This window comes from Cupressus sempervirens, chromosome 11, assembly GCF_028749045.1.
Source record: "Cupressus sempervirens isolate cs-2001-9-10 chromosome 11, ASM2874904v1, whole genome shotgun sequence".
Taxonomy (NCBI): Eukaryota; Viridiplantae; Streptophyta; class Pinopsida; order Cupressales; family Cupressaceae; genus Cupressus; species Cupressus sempervirens.
The window spans coordinates 141,334,208-141,355,785 of record NC_143128.1 but is presented as its reverse complement, the minus strand read 5'-3'; positions in this window follow the sequence as shown (position 1 = coordinate 141,355,785).

Here is a 21,578-nt window from a genome sequence, read left to right as displayed (position 1 = left end):
AGTTCTTCCTTAGATGAACTCTCCCTCCCTCTTTGAAATCTTATGCCAAAGATAATATTTAGTGAAAAATATCAATGTACCTTATATACTTCTTGATATGCATTCTTCCCTTTCATTACTACATCAACTAACTAATATTTGACAAGCTTTGGGTGATGCATCACTAAACTTCATTTAGTGAGCCTCAAATAGGGGAATGACCTCTAACTTACCTCTTAGATACAAAAATGCATCCTTAGGTAATGGCTTAGTGAATATTTTTGCAATTTGTTCTTTAATATTCACATATCCCAATCTTACCTCTTTATCTTACACCAATTCTCTCAAAAAATTATATTTTATAGCAATGTGCTTGGTCTTGGTATGCATCACAGGATTTTTTGATATATTAATTGCATTTTTGTTATCATACAAGATAACTACTTGATCCTTGATATCTATCTTCATACCTACCAATTTGAGACACTAGTCTTTTACCAAGAAAGAATGCTCCACCACTGGTGTTTTTCCTATCATCAACACTTCCTACCCAATTATCTTATGTGAATGCTTTCAAGTCCAAATTGCCTCCTTTTTTGTACCATAAACAATAGTCTTCAGTACTCTTTAGATACCTCATGATTCTCTTGATTGTTGACATATGATTTTTTTTAGGATTTTTTGAGAATCTTCCCACCATACCAACTGCTAATGCAATATCACGCATTTTGTGCACTACATATTGCAATTTTCCAACCATTGATCTATATGTGGTATGATCTACTTCTTGGTAATCATCATTTTTGGAAAGCTTATGCCCAGTAGACATAGGTGTTCCAACTAGTCTTGAATCCTCCATTCCAAACCTTTTTATTATCTCTTTGATATATTTGGATTGAGTAATGTAGATATCATCTTTCTTCTATTGAATTTGCAATCCAATAAAGAATTTTATCTCTCCAAACATGGACATCTCAAATTCTTTACTCATCTCTTCTAAAAAAAAAAATCATGAATCATCATTTCCAGTAAATAATGTGTCATCTACAAAGATTTCAGCCAACACAATCTTCTTGTCTAATCCTTCTTTGATATATAGGTTGTTGTTGCCATTTGTTCTTTGAAAATTAATCTTTATCAAGTAGCTATCAAGTCTTTCATACCAAGCTCTAGGAGCCTTTTTGAGACCATATAATGCTTTGTGTAATTTACAAACCATATCCTTTTTGCTAGGATCTAAAAAACTTTAAGGTTGTTCTATGTAAAGTTCCTCTTCAAGAATTCCATTCAAGAATGTAGATTTTACATCCATTTGATGAACTTTAGATCTTCTATATGTAGCATAAGCAAGTAAAGTTCTAACACCTTCCAATCTTGCAACAGGAGCAAGAGTTTCACCATAATCAATACCTTCTTCTTGAGAATAACCTTTGCATACTAACTTTTCTTTGTTTCTTGAAACTTCTCCATCTTCATTCAACTTATTTTTGAAAACCCACTTTGTGTCAATTACATTCTTATCCTTTGGTCTAGGAACAAGAGCCCAGTTCTTATTCCTCTCTATCTATTATATCTCTTTATTCATAGCTTCAATCCAAATTTCATTATCCAAAGCATGTTTCATTGATCTAGTTTCTAATTTAGTAAGCAAACATTTTCCTTTCAATTTATTTCTTATCATTGTACCATTTGACTTGTCTCTAATGATTTGAATAGGTGCATGGTGCCTTCTAATATATCATTTCAACATAAGTAATTTGGATTTAGAACTTGTTCCACTAGCCTTGCCATGATCTTCTATATCAAGATCGAGTCCCACTATTTGTCACTGGGGTCCTTGAGACTCAGTTTTCTTTAGCTGCAACTTGGTAGCCTCTAATTTTGACTCAGATCCTTCAAACTATAACTTGGGTTTCACAAGTCACAACTTGGGTTCTTTTGGACATTTTGGAGATTCGAGAGGTGAATTCTCCTAACTTCCAAGGAGATTTGGCAATGTATCAGGTTTATACTAAATAAACCTTCTATAGTCCTCAAGTTCTTTGTTGCTCTCTTTTTCACTCTTCTATGAAAACTCATCAATTCTCACATGTGCACTTTCTATTATCTTATGAATGGATAAATTCAAACATTTATATGCTTTACTTTTGCTAGAGTATCCTAAGAATATACCTTCATCACCTTTGACATCAAATTTACCTTTCCTAATCTCTTTCAAAATATAACATTTGCTACCAAATACTTTCAAGTAACTTACATTGGGCTTTTATCCATACCATAGTTCATAAGGAGTTTGATTTGAGTCTTTCTTCAATTGTACTTTGTTCAAGGTATGCACTACAGTATTGATTTCTTCCTTCCAATATTTATTGTAGTATTCTTTTCTATCATCAAAGTTCTTGCACAATCCATGATGGATTTGTTCGTTCTTTTAGCTATACCATTCTATTGTGGTGTACCAAGGACTGATACTTGTCTTTTGATTCCTCTTTCAATGTAGAATTCATTGAATTTATTAGAGATGGATTCACCACCTCTATCTGACCTCAAACACTTCATCTTCTTTTTAGTTTCTCTCTCTACTCTTGCTAGCTACCACTTAAACTTTTGAAAAGCTTCTGACTTCTCTTTCAAATGCATTACAATCATCATTCTAGAATAATAATCAACAAAATAAATAAAATAATTATCTCCATTATGGATCTCTATTCCAATAGGTCCACATTTTTTGCAATGGTTTCATTCTTTGTCATCTTCATCTGATCAAGCTAACCTCTCAAGCTTTATACATTGGCTTTTTTCACATTATCATCACTTCCATAGATATCCTTTAGTTTGGTCCACATGTCATGAGTAGTAGCACATCCTTTAACCTCATCAAATTCAACATAGTTAAGATCTGATATAATGTCAATCATCAGGATACAAAATTTTTCTTTTCAACAATTTGTTCCACAACCAATGTTCTAGTAGGAGACTTGTAATAATTTTCAAGATATTTCAAACCTAAATCATTGATGGTTTCTAGGTACAACTTCATAAGTTCTTTCCATGCTTCAAAGTTATCTCTATTTAGCTTTAGAATCTCTCTTCTATAAGACATCCTAATCTTTAGCTTAGGTCCTTGAAACCTTCTCTATAAGTACCAAGAAGCTCTGAAGCCAATTGTTGGAAATATAGGAGGAGTAATTGAGAGGGGAGGTTTGAATCAATTACCACTAAAATAAATCCTAGATCCCTTAGATGTCAACACAGAATATAACTTCACTAAAAATTATGATGCTTGGCAAACACTGATGCAGGAGCATCCTGGGTTGCCTTGTTATCCTGCTCATTTTTGCTCATTTTGTAGTTGGTGTCGAGTTATTGTAGCACTCTTCAGGTGTCGAGCTCCTATTGTACTCTTTAGGTGCCAAACTCCTATCACACTCTTTAGGTACTGAGCTCCTGTCGCACTCTTCAAGTGCCAAGTTACTGTAGCACTCTTCAAGTGTCAAGTTCTTGTTGCACTCTTCAGGTGCCCAATTAATGTAGCACTCTTCAAGTGTCAAGTTCCTATCAAACTCTATAGGTGCCGAGTTACTATAGCACTCTTCAGGTGTCAAGTTACTATAGCATTCCTTCAGGTGCCGAGTTACCCAGTGTATGTCGAGTGCCAGTATTTGGATGTGATTTATGCAAGCTAACTTACAGGAATTATTTCATTTGCGACATTTAATTTAAGATCTTTTCTTGGGATGAGTCTAGACCATTGTAGGGTTGGCCCTCCTCTTATTTAATGTTCTAGAATGTTTTGTAGGCTATTTTGGTAAGTATAAATAGAGAGTTTAGGCTTAGAAGCTAGAAAAGTTTTTAGAAAAGAAGTTTTTGGGAGCAAAACTGATAGTGCAAATTTTTTGTTGGATCTTTGAATGTGAATGTATTATAACTGGCTGTAACCTAGAAGGCCTCATAGCTGGGCATGTATGAAGATATTTTGATGAATTAATAGAAGTATTTCCCTCTTCTCCTCCTTTGGTTGCTGTCCACTTTGTTTGCTTTCATTGTGTTAACTCTTACAGGGTGGTTTGGATAGCTAGGTGAGCCCTTGGCCCTAGTTATTCATCCCCCTTGCCTACATCAGTTGGTATCGGAGCTTGAGGTTCATCCTTTTAGAGATTGGATCATGTAGAACCCTGATTTGGATTTGGTTGTAGGGTGGAAAATCTATGGATTTGACCTATAACTTGCAGAGGGTTACAATCTTGTAGGAACTTGATTTGTAAAGATGGTTCGTGGTAGAGGAAATAATGTTGATAATGCTATATTGGATCAGTTGAGACAAATTATAGCTAGATTAGATGTTGTGGAGATAGCCCAGAGGAGAGGAGCACATCTTGATGACGTAAGTGATGATGAAGCAGTAGCACCAAACCATAATCCAGAACCTGAAGAAGACCAAGATGAATCAAGATTGTTGAGAGTATTGTCTAGAGCGAATTCAAAGCCTACTATAGAAGTTGTTCCTTATCATAGAAAATTGGACACCAATGTTGTGTTGGATTGGATCTCTAATATGGAGAAGTTCTTTGAGTATGAAAACACTCCTAATAATAGAAAGGTGAAAATTGTAGTCACTAGGTTGAAAGGTCATGCATCACTATGGTGGGAACACTTGCAAACTAATAGACAAAGGAGAGGAAAGGAGAAGATCAGAACTTGGCCAAAGATGGTGAACAAGGTAAAGAACAAATTCCTTCCTTCTGATTACCAAGTTAGCTTGTTGAGAAAGATGCAAAATTTGAAACAAAAAGACATGACTATGAAAGAGTATACTGAGGAATTCTATAGACTGGACATCAGATCTGGACATGTGGATGATGATGTTGAGAAAATTGCAAGGTACATTAATGGATTGAGATCTAGAATACAAGATGAAATAAGTTTTGTGAAGCTATAAATTGTAGAAGAATCATATCAATATGCCTTGAAAGCTAAGGAGATCTTGACAAAGAAGCATGAACAAAGACAGAGAGGTAGAGGTGGTAGATTCCAGAGAGGCAGAGGTAGATCTTATGAAGCAAGTGGCAGATCTGACAGTTCTGTGCAGGATAAAGGTAGACTTGAATGGAAGAATGATGACAAAGTCAAGACTAAATGGAAAGGTGGTAATTCTTACTGAGGAGGCACTAATTCTTACTAAGGAAGACGTAATTCTTATTCTAGAGGTAGATTTCATGGTAATTGTTTTAGATGTGGTAAAGAAGGGCATAGATCCTTTGAATGTAGATCTTCTGAAGGTGGGTAGAATAATAGAAATGTTGTGATTCAAGAAGATAATGAGGGTTCACCAAGTGGACCTGAGGCTGGAGAAAATTTGATGGTGAGAAGAACCTTATGCAATGAGGGAAGTGATGAGGAACCTATTTTAAGGAGAAGTCTTTTCAAAACAAGATGTAAGATGGCTGGAAAATACTGTAAATCGATCATTGACAGTGGAAGTTCTATAAATCTAGCATTTGAAGAGCTAGTTACAAAGTTGTAGTTACAGAGGCTGAAACATCCCAAACCTTATCATGTTTCATGGATCAAAGATGAGCATAAGATATTGGTAAGTGAGCAATGCCTTGTGAAGTTCAAAATTGGACATTACTTTGATGAAGTTTTATGTGATATTATGCCCATGGATTGTTGTCATATTTTGTTGGGTAGACCTTGGCAGTATGATAGATATGTTGTATATGATGGAAGATTGAATCAATATACTCTTTGGGTAAATGCGAAGAAACAAACATTGTTGCCTTTGATTGAAGTTCCAGATGAGGTTAATTGTACTGCTATAGAAATTTGCATGGTTAATGGGAAACAATTTGAAAAAGAAGTAAAAAAGAATCAAGTTTGTTTTGCTATAATTCCAAGAAAACCAAGTTTTGTCAATGGAGACCGAGTGCCAGAAAATAATGTTAACTGAGTGTCAATCATTGGTGACTGAGTGACAGATGGTAGTTTTGACCAAGTGCCAGGAGAAATTGTAGAGTTGTTGAATGAGTATAAAGGCATTATTGTTGAAGATATTCCTAATGATTTACCTCCAATAAGAAGTATAATTCATTGTATGGATTTTATTCCTAGAGCTAGTTTGCCAAAAAAAGCACCATATAGATTGACACCTACAGAGAATAAAGAACTTAACAAACAAGTGCATGAACTATTGCAGAAAGGTTTGATCAGAGAAAGCTTGAGTCCATGTGTTGTACCTTTTGTATTAGCACCTAAAAAGAATGGAGAATGGAGAATGTGTACTAATTCTAGAGCCATTAACAAGATAACAGTGAAATATAGGTTTCCTATGCCAAGAATGGATGACATAATGGATTGTTTGAGTGGAGCAAAGTATTTTACCAAGATTGATTTGAAGAGTGGCTATCATCTAATCAGAATCAAAGAAGGTGATGAATGGAAGACTGATTTCAAGACAAAAGATGGTTTGTATGAATGGTTGGTTATACCTTTTGGTTTGACTAATGCACCGAGTACTTTCATTAGGTTGATGAATGAAGTTCTGAAAAGATTTTTGGGTAAATTTGTGATTGTTTATTTGGATGATATTCTGATATTTAGCAAGACTAAGGAAGAATGTATCTTGAGCACATTAGGCAAGTATTGCAAAGGTTGAAAGAGGAAAAGTTACTGATTAATCTGAAAAAGTGTTCTTTTATGCAAGAGGAGATTGTGTATTTGGGGTTTGTGATTTCACCTGATGGTTTGAAGATGGATCTTGAAAAGGTTAAAGAAGTTTTGGAATGGCCTACACCTAAGAATGTAAGTGAGGTAAGATCATTTCATGATTTGGCTAGTTTTTATAGAAAGTTTATAAAGAATTTCAGTGCTGTTTGTAATGCTATGACTGAGACAATGAGGGGAGATAAAAAGGAATTCAAGTGAATGCATGGAGCTGATAAGAGTTTTGAGACTTTGAAACAAAAGGTTGTTGAATTACCTATATTGGCTTTACCTAATTTCAACAAAGTATTTCAAGTTGAATGTGATGCAAGTGGTAATGCAATAGGAGTTGTATTAAGTCAAGAAGGTAAGCTTGTTTCTTTCTTCAGTGAAAATTTGAATGATGCTAAAAAGAAATATTATGTGTATGATCAATAATTCTATGCCATTGTTCAAGCATTAAAGAAATGGAGACATTATTTGATGCCTAAGGAGTTTTTGTTGTACACTGATCATAAAGCTTTACAATACTTGGGAAGTCAACATGAATTGAATCAAAGACATATGAAGTGGGTTGAGTATTTGTAGAGTTTTAAATTTGTGATCAAGCATAAGAGTGGAGTTACTAACAAAGTTGCTAATGCATTGAGTAGAAGACATTCTTTTTTGACTAAAATGAAGGTTGAAGTTCTTGGTTTTGATGAGATGAAAGAGTTATATGATGTTGATCATGATTTTTCTAAGGCATAGAGAGAGTGCAGAGCACCAAATCTGACAGATCACATAAGTAAGTATGATGAGTATTTCATTCAAGAAGGTATGTTGTTCAAAGGCATTCATTTGTGTATTCCTAGAAGTCCTATGAGGTTGAATTTGATTAAGGAAAAGCATAGTGGTGGATTAGCTGGACATTTTGGAATTGATAAGACATTGAGTTTGCTGAAAGAGAAATATTATTGGCCACAAATGTATAAGGATGTTCAAAAATTTGTAAAGAGTTGTGGGGTTTGTCAAGTTGCAAAGGGAGTGAATCAAAATATGGGTTTGTATACACCTATTACTATTCTTGAGAAACCTTGGACTGATATCAGTATGGATTTTGTTCTTGGATTGCCTAAAATGGTGAAGGGGTATGATTCCATATTTCTTGTAGTGGATAGATTTTCTAAGATGGCTCATTTTATACCATGTAAGAAGACATTAGATGCTGAGAATGTTGCTAAACTTTTCTTTAAAGAGATTGTGAGATTGCATGGATTACCAAGAAGCATTATTTCAGATAGAGACAGTAAGTTTGTTGGTTATTTTTGGAAGACTTTGTGGAAGAAGATGGGTACTGAATTGAAGTTTAGTTCTACATTCCATCCACAAACAGATGGACAGACAAAGGTTGTGAATAGAAGCTTGGGTAATTTGTTGAGATGTTTAGTTGGGAATAAATCGAGTAATTGGGATATGGTATTGGCACAAGCTGAATTTGCATATAATAATTCCATGAATAGGAGTACATGGAAGACACCTTTTTAGATTGTTACTGGAATGCATCCTAGGGGTATATCATATTTGAGAGATGTTGTTGGTGAAGAAAAGAAAAGCGCTGCAGGAGAAGAATTTGCTAATTTAATGGACTCCTTGCATAAAGAAGTGAAGTTGAGGTTGGAACAAAGTAATCAGAAGTATAAGGAGAATGATGATCAATCTAGAAGATGCCATGATTTTTAGGCTGGTGATGAGCTGATGGTTCATCTAAAGAAAGGAAGATTCCCAGTTGGAACATATAGCAAGTTGAGGATGAAGAAATTTGGACCTTGTAAGATCTTGAAAAAATTTGATAGTGGTAATGCTTATGAAGTTGAGTTACCTAATGACATGGATATATCTCCTATATTTAACATTGTGGATTTGTATAAGTATCATGAGTTAGAGGATGAAGTTGTTGTAGACACCTAAATTTGATTACATTGCTTTGGTAATCCTATTTAGTTATCTCTAAAGGCATCATTAATTAAATTCCTATTTAATTAATCCTTTGCCATCCCCTAGCTGATTAATTTAATTAATCATCTATAGTCCTAATTGATAAATCAAACAACCTATTATTTATCAATTAAATCCTATTCTTCTATATAATTCCAAAATCCCCATTTATTAAATAAATATATTTGATAAATAAAACCCTCAAATCTAAAAGCCCCTAACTTATTCCTAAACCCTCTTTTTAGCCTAATCCACCCCATCCACCCATACTAACTAAGCTTAGTCACTAATTCACCCACCCTAATGAATGCCATCCACTTGCAAAATCTCTAACATCCCTAATCTAATCCTAAACCCAAGCCTAATCCACCCCCTAATGTTGTCACATTCCCTAAACAAGCTTAAGACTTTCTTAAGCCAAGGAAAGTCAACAATCTCAACTCCCTCCAAAATATCCCAACCACCCAACAATGAATGCTCTTACAAAAGCCATAAAGACTCTTACAAGCTCTTACAAGCCATAATGAAGGGTCTTTATGAAAATATTATCCTTTGAGCCTCCTTTGTTGACTCATCCTTCCCCTTTCCTCCATCCACTCACCTTGTGACATGTGTCACTCCCTGATTGGTGCTAAACAAGCACAATCCATGTGCTCCCTTTTGAGTGCATCCTAGCCCTCCTTAAGCTTTCATCTTTCCTTCCATCTTAGCCCTCCATCTCTCAAGCCCTTGGCCTATAAATTGAATCCCCTCCCAAGCCATTTCAATCACAATCCATCAAGTAAAGTTATAATGCCATTTTGAAGCCAAATCCATACTTTTGCATGCATCCACACCAAAAATCTCAAAAATCTCCATTGAAGCTAGTTTTTTAGAACCTTGAGCATACATCCCAATCTTTAGACCCATCTACCAAGAAAGGAGCTAAATCCCATTGGGAGAGTCCATTCATTTGGCTCACATTTCCAATTGGGGTTTCCTCTTTAGTCTCTCATTTATGTTATGGTTTATATGCTAGTTAATGCTTTTGTTTTTTAATAGATTAGTATTACTTGCTAACATATTTCTCATATACAGTTGTTATACCAGATGATTATCCTAAGAAATAGATTGAGGAAGTTGAACAAATATTGGATCAGAGAGTTGGCAAAAGTACAAGCCGAAAAGATTACTATGAATATTTGGTGAAGTGGAAGAATAGACCTATTGAAGATGCTTCATGGATCTCTCAATTTGAGTTGGATTCAGCTCAGGTTGGGAGATCTCAATGATTTAGGAGAATCATTTCTTCCAACCATAGTTGTCACTGATGCAAGAAAGGGGGATGAATAACTAGGGCCAAGGGCTCACCGAGCTATCCAAACCACCCTGCAATAGTTAACACAACGGAAGCAAACACAAGTGGATAGCAGCCAAAGGAGGAGAAGAGGGAAATACTTCTATTAATTCATCAAAATATCTTCATACATACCCAGCTGTGAGGCCTTCTGGGTTACAGCCAATTACAATACATTCACATTCAAAGATCCAACAGCAAATTCGCACTTTCAATTCTGCTCCCAAAAACTTCTTTTCTAAAAACATTTCTAGCTTCTAAGCCTGAACTCTCTATTTATACTTACCAAAATGGCCTACAAAAAATTCTAGAACATTACATAAGAGGAGGGCCGACCCTACAATGGTCTGGACTCATCCCAAGAAAAGATCTTAAATTAAACGTCGCAAATGAAATAATTCTCGCAAGTCAGCTCGCAGAAATCACATCCAAATACTGGCACTCGACATACACTGGGTAACTCGGCACTTGAAGGAATGCTACAATAACTCGGCACCTGATGAGTGCTACAGTAACTTGGCACCTACAAAGTGCAACAGGAACTCGACACTTGAAGAGTGCTATAGGAACTTGGCACCTAAAGAGTGTAACAGGAACTTGACACCTGAAGAGTGCTACAGTAACTCGACACCTGAAGAGTGTGATAGGAGCTCGGCACCTAAAGAGTGCAATAGGAGCTCGGCACTTGAAGAGTGCTACAGTAACTCGGCACCAACTGCAAAATGAGAAAAAATGAGCAGGATAACAAGGCAACCCAAGATGCTTCTGCATCAAACACACGGGTACTTGGGTTACACTAGAAAATATTTTAAGTTAGCAAACATTAAAATAACAGTTGTAGTTTGGAAAATACAAATCTTAAAATATTATCTATGATTAACCTTACTTAACTTTGTTTTAAATACATAAAAGAAAAAATGTGAACACAAGTGATAACAAGATTTAACATGGAAACCCAATTTGGGAAAAATCACCAATTGCAACTAGTTATTGATTTTCACTCTTCTAAAGTGATCCTTGTTATGATCCAACCCTATTAAAGATTACAAAACACACTGTTAGGTGTAACACTATTAGATGATTTAATCATCCTATTACAAGTGACCTTGTTAGAGGTCTTTAAAAACTTCAATCTAGAAATACCACCTTGTTAAAGAATTTACAAATGGTTGTTAAACCAACTCTGTTAAGAGAATTAGATCATTTCTACAATGGTTAGAGAGTAACAATGAGATGACCTAATTTTTGATGCAACTAAATTTTTGATTATAGATCACAATTATGGCTTGTATACTTGATCCTTTCTAATCAAATGTATCTTTGAAGCTCCACAAGGATATTCTATTTAGCCTTCCAATTCGCTTCATCTTAGCATTTTCAATTCTTTTATACAATTACACACATTCAATCCTCAACTTGACCTTATAATTATACCTTATGTATTGTCAAGGAGGCTTGAATACATATTAGAATAATTAATATTCATTACCTTAGTCAACTAGAACCAACAAACAAATTAATTAACCTCAATATGCCAAAACAAGAAAACCCTTCTAACCCTGCTTCGTAGACACTAACTCAGAAATAATTTTCCTATGTTAACCAAGTGAACTTAGTTAATACTACATCTTCACAAACTTTCTTTGGTAACCAAGTGAGCTTGCTTAACACTAGTTCCATCCAAATTTTGCTTGATTAATCGAGCGAGCTCTGTTAACACTTAACTTTTGTGAACTTTTCTTTGTCTCTCAAGTGAACTTGGATGACACTATCTTTTGAACTTGGAAAACTCTGGAATGCTTGACAGACACAACAAACTGTCTTTAATGCCTGAGTGAGCTTTGCATATATTGACTGCTAAAGATATGACATTTTGTGTAAAAACAAAGAAAATACACAATTAACCAATTATTTTCAACATTACCATCCTTCCAAAACTTATATTTTATCTTGATCAATTAGCCATTAGGGCCTTTTGAATATGTTATATTGATCATGTTATTCTCCCACTTGATCAAAAGTATCTAATTTAATAGGGTACGAAGAGTAAACACATTACTAGAACTTCTAAATCCAAGTCAGAAAATAATGCAAGATTTAAGAAAGATTTATCTTTTTATAAATGCAAGTAAAACATTTAGCAAGTGTTGTGTCTTATAAATGATTAGTTATATTTTTGATATTCCCTCCTACTATAATTCCTTTCAAACATTAGATAACATTCAATTATTATAATATTAATAACTAAATATTATTAAATACAAATAATTAAATTATTAATACTATTAAATAATTAAACTATTCTATTAGAAATAAAAATTTAAAATCTATTTCAATGATCTAAAAATAATAAATCAATATGAAAGAATATTAAGAGAAAAAAAAGATGAGGAATAGTGGGAAGCAATCAAAAACCCCCAATCACTTTCCTTCTATTTGACGTATCTTTGGTCTACCCTAGATGGACAATACACAAAAAAAAATCTACATGCAATGCATAGACAATGTAGACTGAAATGGGTATGTGCCTTCATGAAACCCTAACTATTCATCTTTACTTCAATAACACTTGGTTTAGTCAATAATTTTTCATATCGAATGTAATATAGGATTAGTCTCATGATGTTTGTTGAATTTCACAAATTTTTCTAATTTTTATAAGAAAAAGAGTCAACTATACTATTTTTTTCTTTTGGAATTAAAAACAAGCTCACCCTTTAATCTCATTCAATATTAATGTGGACAATTGATCAGGTCTTCCTCCTCTCTTCTTTTCATATAAAGTATCACATTGTTATAGAGAAGAAAATAACTTTGTGAATTGGCTTTCTAATAGGGGAGTGAAAATGGATGAAATTAATACTGACAATAACTACACTGTACTCTTATGGGACTTGGTGCTTGAATTTTTAATGGAAGAATGTGATCTTAAGTGTTAAGTTTCTAACAGGTATTGAGTACTAAGTGTGATGTTATTTTCTATGGGAGTGGTGTCAATAGTAAATTTAGAATGGGACCTGGCTATTCAAAGCTCACTGATCCCTACCATTTGGCGGCTAATATGTCATTCTCATATGATCTTCACTTATTTGTCAAATTTATATGTTCAATCACTAGATGTTATTTTAGTTGTTGGAAATTCTTCTTAGATTTTAGTAGGTCTTCATCATATAGTGCTTCAACTCACCTTCTCTAGCTTTTCAGGAATTCATCTCGTAGTTCTTCAACTTGCCTTTCCTAGCTTCATGACAGTGATGCCAAGCAAGGGGGTTTTAGGAAATTCTCCTACTCATTAGTTTTTTGTCTACATAGTTTTTGGGGATTCTATAATGTATTATCCATTTTGGTGCCCGGTTTCATATACATATACATATAACTCAGTCAAAATAAGGAATGTGGGTTTTCTTCCTACTTCTTTCCCTAAGGAGCATCCTAAAGCAACTTATTTTTATTAATACTTAAATATTTATTAAATATAATGGCTCCACCCATTTTTGTAGACAAAAAAAGTCTTCCTCTAGCATGGATTCTTTTGGTTTGTCTGTTAATCCCTAATGTTCAAGTAGATAGATCAAGTACAATTCCTCATTCTCATATGATAGAGTCTTTCATATTATATCAATATTTATGAATGACTAAAAATAGAATTCTATGCTCCCTAATTAATTATATATTTGAAAAAAATTTGTTGGGTTAGGCTAGATGGTTGGGTCATTGAAACAAATAGGAATTGATTGCATGTGTGAATTTTAGTTAAAAATATATGATAGGGTAAAGAGTGTTGTCTCAATGGTATGAGATCAATTTTATAGTTGTTGAATGAATGAAAAATAGTAAACGAAGTTCTTATGACCATTAATCTAAGAATGGTATCTTTAGGCTATATTTAATGATCTTTAAACTCTTTTAATTATTGATACTTCTTCTATGATGTCACACTTTTGGCTGCTATTGTGGAAATTATGGTTTATATAATGAACAATTTTGTTTAGACACATGATCTTGTTTAGAACCATTTATCCTCTTTTACAGTCTCAAATACAAAGCTACCTTATAGTTTTGGTTTTGTCTATGTAGCCACATATTCTGGGAAGTGATGGGGACACAACCCAAGAACAGAATGGACACAATAGAAAAGGGAAATTGTATTAACTGAAAAATAAGCTAGTACATTCAGTACAGAGAAAATAAACTTCAAAACATGCCCTAAGGGCTTACAATAGCATAAAATGTGGAGATAATTTCTCCTTTCAGTACCTCCTCTCAAACTCCACTCCGAACTACCTTTACAATGCCTGAAATCTCCTTAAATAGACCCCAGAGGGTTAAGGACTAGGAGTACATTCTAGAAAGTGCTATTAGGCATCCACTAACCAAATAGAAGGTTCCAGAAGCTGCATTAGAAGTCTGCGCAAATCTAGAAGAATCCAAAAATGGTAACTGAACTTTCGAGAGGCATAACTTTTGAACCGTAGCTCTGATTGACGAACCATTTACATTTCCAGAAAGCTCTTGAAGTGCTCTATAGCCCTATGGAAAAGCTTACTCATCCCCCATTTTTTGGCCCTTTTTGAGGTCATTTAATGCCCCTAACCTAACTTTGAAGCATTCTTAAGAGGTCTCCAAAACCCAAAAAACTGCAATAACTTTCAAACCGTGGGGCCTTTTGACCTGATTCTTTTTTTGGAATGCTCTAAATTACAATTACATTCATCTAGCCAATTTACACCTCTTAGTTCACCAAAATGATGGCTCAATTACATACTCCTATTTATTTGAGATTTACACAAACACTGATAGTGGAACTGTGAGAGTTGGAACCTTTATTTGACCCAAATGGGTATTCAAAAATGAAAACACATGAAATAGAAACTAAGTCTAAGTATTTTTTTTGGGTGACACAGGATTTCCCTTATACCTTTGGATGCTCCTACATCAGGAAGAAAGATCCAACAACTAATCTTGATAGTGGTAATTATTGTCAGATGGTTCAAACTACTTACACCTCTACTAAGATGGTACTAGATGATCATTTTGATAAATCATTTTATGTTACTACATGTGACGTTCCCATTACAAGCACATATTTTCTATTCAAAAACCTGAAGTTACACTAGACCGATCATCTTATTTTTCTTTTTTAAACTTTGAATCATCCAATTCTTCTCTAAATGGTACACCATAAAATTTGGTAGCTTCTACTGCTCAACACTTGGGGTCACTCGTCGAGTCACAATGGCATGCCCATGCATAAGTTAGTCTTTAGAACTTTATTCTCCACAAACTTGTAATTATGAGTGTTTTGTTGCTTTCGGCACTTTTGAAAATGTGATAATCATTGACTCTACACAAGATTTTAGTGTTACATATTCATATTAGCCTCAAGTTCACTTTTTCCACTCTAATCATTTTTTCATATGCTTTTTGAAAACCCCTTTTTATATCATGAATGTTACTTTTGTCTGTCCTTTCATGATATCATCATCACACTACATCATGTCATGGCCCTGACAATTTTATATCTATCACCTTGGAATCTCAGATTAGTTAACTTTTCTGGATGGTTTGATACTTGTTAAGTTACTTTAATTCTGGTATTATTATGTTAAAATTTTTGAGAAGTCAAAGATTACTCAAAATCTAATTCTCAAAATGGATATTTTAATATTTTCAATATTGTGTTATATTCAGAATCTTATTATCTGAATCAATCTGGATTTAGGAATCAAATTTTATAAATCAATGATAGTATGGTTTCAATTTTATTTTTGTCTATTTTTTACTTTCAATTTGATGTATAAGGTGGCTTTAAAATATTATCAGTACCTTAAATTTGTTGTTGCCAATTTATATATATATATATATATATATATATATATATATATATATATATATATATATATATATATATATATATATATATATATATATATATATATATATATATATATATATATATATGTATGTATTTATGTATGTATGTATGTATGTATGTATGTATGTATATTTATAACGTTGTATAACTATATATATTATATATATAAATATGAGTGCATTAGTATAAAATAATTTTATATATATATGTATATATATATAGGAGTTTCTATATATATATATATATATATATATGTAATTTTGGTATATTTATGTTCTTGTATTTATATTAATACAAGTTGTAATTATACGTATACATATATGTATACTTATTGATTAGCAATGATATTAATGTTAATTAGGATTAATATTAATATTAGTACCTAATACTATGTTAGTAAGAGTTAGTACCTAGACTAACCTATCATATGGAATTTAACTGAGTCATAAAACCTAAACTTGAGAATAGCCTAAGTTATCGATGCCTAACTACACCTGGTATTATCAAGGACTTGGCAAGGGGTTTTGGGTTTTGGTGTGAGGCGGCAATGCAAATGCAATTTTAATGCTTGCAGGTCGTATATGGTACTTTTTTTGCCATTTGTTGGAGAAGGCTAAGAAAGTGGCTTAAGGGTTATGGTCACTGTTATGAGCATTGATTTTTCACGTTGCTTGAGTTTGGATCGCCAATGTTGGTTTTTCAGTTGGGGTTATGGTTGCTCTGTTGAGCGAGTTCCTCTGCATTTTCATGGGGAAATTGATGGCCGTAATGGAGGTTATTTTCCCTTACTTTCCTTATAGAGATTTTGTGGGTTTGAAGGCTTGGGCTACGAATTTGGAAGCTTAGGGTTATGAGTTTGAGAAAAGGGCTCTTTAGGTAGCTTCTATTGCGTATGATTTTGCACTTGCACAGGCAGGGGGCTTTTCTTTAACTCTTTCCTATAGTTATTGTTATGTTTCATTTAAAGTTGTGAATATTGAATATCAAAATTTGTTATATGGATAAACCCAAAATTGGGTGTGTGAATGAAATTACTCTGTGTTGTGTGTTGAAATTGGGTTTATGATGTATATTAAGGGCAAATTATTACCCTACTTTCTCTCTCAGTTTACTATTGCATTGTTATGTCATTAGCATGTTGTTTAAGGTTAACAGTCTTGTATAATGTGTATCGACATTCGAGAATGGACACATGCAGAGCATGGCATTATGTACAATGCATAGCTCTATATATATCCACAATCAAATGTGAAGTGTGAAGTTGTTTTCTGAGTTTTATTATTATTTGGGTTTTGTCCCAAACATGCATTTTCATTGGCAAGCATGCATCTGATTTTGGTAATAACATATGATTCACGGCTGTTATGAAGCCAAGCCCTATATGTTTCAAGTTTTGGGTTTATAATTTTGGTCGAATGCAATGCCTCTATGTTAATCTTTTGGTTATACACAACTCGACCATGATCACAAGTTTAAAATCTTGAATTCACGACTATGGACAAAGGGCATAAACATGCGACTGGGGTTAGTGAGTTTTGTCAATGGTTTGCTTGATATTCATATCACTGTTATTATTTTGAATGGTTTATTTAAGTTGGAGTTTGGACTTGTTCTTGATTATGGTCAAGGGTTTTAGACAAGATGTTTTACAACTATTTTTGTCTTCAACAGTAGTTTTAGGCATTATGTCAAACAGTAAATAAGTAACCATGTGCAAAAAGTATTGTGTCGAACATTAGCAAGATTTTGGGATTTTGAGTTTGCAGTGCTCGGTCAATCTTATAGTGAATAGAAAGAGATGTCTTTTTGTTTCTTGACGGGTATTTTGATGTGTAAAAATCCAAAGTTTTTCTTTTTAAAATTATATACATTTTGCTATGTAGATGAGTCGATGTCTTGTCGATTTGTGCATGATGTATTGAATTCAAGTTTAATTGCATATAGTTTTATTCAATATTTGCAAAACTCTAGATATGCCATTATCTGGAATGGAAAGAGGCATTTTGTTAACAGATCTTGTAGATGAGTAAAATTGGTATTAGGGGCATTGTGTGTGTCACAATTTTAAATAGAAAGGTGTTGTTTTGAATTAGAAATGGTGGTTATTTGGTAACAGTAAGTAATTTGATTTACAAGTAGAAAAGTTTATTTATCTATTTTTACTCTGATTTTAAACTCATAAGGTTATATATATGTATGTATGTATGTATGTATGTATGTATATATGTATATGTATTCATTTATATGTATTAATATATATGCATTTCCCTATGAATAGATTGTTAGAGTTTAAATTAATATTAATAATCAAGAGGTTGCTATGATAACTTGTTTCAGAAATGGAAATTTATACATTTTTATATTTTAATGTTAGTATGTATTAGGGTTTTTGGATAATTTTAATATGGGTATTTTAAAATGAAAAGTAGTTTGAGTGATTTTGAAAAAGTCAATTCTTTATTATTTTATTAGAATATAGTTGTTATGTAGTTGAAAAGTGTGGTTACAAATATGGTTTCATTTGGTTCTTTGAAAGATCTTTTAAAAAAAGATTGGTTTCATGTGATATTTCTATTTGTTGGTGCAATTGTTAAATTGAAGCAAATGAAATAAGTATATTAGTTGGAATTGGAAAATTAATCTAAGTTTTCTTCCAAATAGTATAACTAGAATTATGTGTATGTTAGATTATGCAAGTGTGATCCTTTAGATTGGGTGGCTATCATAAAGCGAGTAACTTGTGGTAATAGAATTATGTTGTCGAATTCGCTCCGACACTAGTCTAGATCCTTATGGGAAAGTTTATGATAGTTAGTTAATTAAGTGGTAATATTTAAAATTTTATGGGTTGGGAATCATATAAAAATATAAGAACATTATAGTTTCACCTAACATATTGAGTTCTACGAGTGGTTGAATGTAGATTCTTATGTTGACACCCATGGACTACTGGATCACTACCTTCTCATATTATGTGCGAGTTTATTTTTGCATATCTGTGTGTAAGAAATTATGTACTTGCTTTATAATTTGAATGTGAAAAGAAAATTGTATTTTCAGTACATTTGTTATTTGGATAAAATGAATACAGTTTTGTTATAAAATCTAACATGCAGGTTTATTGGAGTTTATCGATTTAATTAGTGTTAGCCCTGTTTTGTGTTTTGTGGTTGTGTTGTCTTGGATTTCAGGTTTGTGATAGGGTTGGTTAAGGACCTGGAAGAAATGACTGGTTACATTTAGAATCAGTGTTAATTCGAATGTATTTAAAGTTGTTGTACTTCTAATAAAAGAGTATAGATATGTTATATAATCTAATGTAATATTTTGAAATGTTACATTGTTGTTATGAGTACTTTACTGTACCTAATTTGTAAAGATTTTATTGTATTGGAGAATTGTAAAAAAAAAATACTCAGGGTTTTAATCTTATAATTATGTTTGGATTATTGTCATTGGTTATCTTTTGGTTTGTGTGGTTTGAGGGTGTTACACATCATAGAAAAAAGATTACTTAGACCAAGGTGGCTTTGTTAACTTATTAAATTTAATTTATGGGATCAACAACCCTCCCAAGGTAGGAAAATTTGTCTAGCAACCTTGATCCATTGTTTTTCTTTGTATTTGGTAGGAATCCATGACATCATTCTTGAATATGGATCTGACTTATGGTTTGGCTTTCACTTTGACTCCAATTATGGATTGATGGAATTATGCAGTTGGTTGCTAGTTTCTACTCACAACCTTGTTGTTACTACCTTTCTTGGGGCATAATGGCGTTAATTTTATCAATATAGTTTTCAATTGGTTTAGCATCTAAAAAAATCACATAACCGTTAATGGCACCACTTGTTGAGCTGTACATTTCAATGACGCTGCAAATTTGTAACATCCATCAAAAGTGGATCTGCATCATGTCTAAATATTAGAACGAAATTGAATATTTGTATAATGTGATTGATAAGGCCTCATTATTTCTCACCTACAAATAATAAAAATATTAGGTATCTAATAGTTCATTGCTTTGACAGTATTTAAGCAAAAGCTTCCTTTAGAAAAAAATACTCAATGCAGAATTGAATTGGAGCAATCGCTTCTTGCAAAGATTTTAAATCTTTAGAAGAAAAAACACATTGAACAATAGGAATTTTGTATGGATTTCAAAAAGAATGGATAATGTTTAATAATGATCCAAGAATAAAAGTTTCTAGATATTTCAACATCTTAGCACAACCATGCCATTAAATTGCAAGAGTTAACACTACATTCTATGTAATATTTCCAATAGAACCTCATCTTCCCACCTTTTTGCTTTTTTTTTTTAGAGTTGGGGATTTTTTTTGTCCACTTTTTTACTAGTCTTAATGATTTTCTACTCTTTTTCTTGATAGTTTTGTTAAATTTCATAATAGTATAGCTCAATGAGAATTACCAATTTCTAGTTTCTTCTCGCTACTTGAGCTATGATAGGCTTAAGTGTAGATAGCATGCATGATTGTAGACTTATTTAGCTTATTTTTTCCTTTACTTGAACTTTTAGGTCTAGCAACACAAGAAAAACACATAGAAGAAACTAATGTAAATTACTATATGTAACTTTTCCTCTCATGCATTATCAATAAATAAATAAATAAGCAAGGTAGATAATGACACCACTTGTTGGCTCTACATTTCTATGAAGCTACAAAGTAGTAGCAAGCAATAAAAAATAGATATGCATCATGTCTAAATCTTAGAAGCAAATTAAATAGTTGTATAATACTCTTCATGTAACTCTGTAAAAATAGCTTCAATAGATATTTAACTTCTTTTAAAGTATTTATTCAATGAATGTATGTCACTGCATTTCTATATCAAAAGAATACCTCTTATCTAACATTTCTTCTTTATATTTGATCAAATTAATTTCCTAGAAAATCTGTGTTCAATCTGCATTTTTGCATCTCTTACAATATATCATTATTATGGAGAAAATATGAGGAAATAACTAAAGCTAAATCATATCTGAAGTATTATCATAGTCTAGGAGATTTCAACCACATGCAACCCAGATAGAACATTGAGGGAAGAACAACTATCTAAAGTATCTAGAGAACATATTCTAGTAAAAAAATATAACATGTTAGTTTATTAAAAGAAAAGCAACATGTTCCCTCTCTTTCCTATAGATAGTTGTCCTCTTTTTTGTATCGGCATTGTACTAGTTTCCTAGTTGTACCCTACAGAGCTACAAGTTCTATTCCAATATGTCTAGCTATCATTCTAGCAGTGGTCTACTGAGTTTGTCAAGTAGTTTTGTCTAACTTGTATGAACAAAGGTAAATGATGAATCTCCACATATTTCTCAACTTCTTTAGTGAATCATACATATTTCTTTTATGTTCCCTATATTTTTTAGATGTTCCCTGCATTTGACTCAAACCGGGACATTGAGTAGGAGTGAGAAAATAGATTTAAGATTCACTAACTTGTGTCCTCCCCTATTAATATATTCCACAGTAATACATCAAGTTATTATTTTTGTACACAAATATATAGGGTTTAATTACATAATACTTTTAAGGTGCATTCAAAAAACCTATCCACTTCAATTTACAAAATTACTTCAAAATTCTAATTTATCCTATAGTAAGTAGACCATGGAATGGTAAATCACTATCACTTAATCCTAAAATCATGTTCTATGACTCTCCGTGGCATATTGAGAAA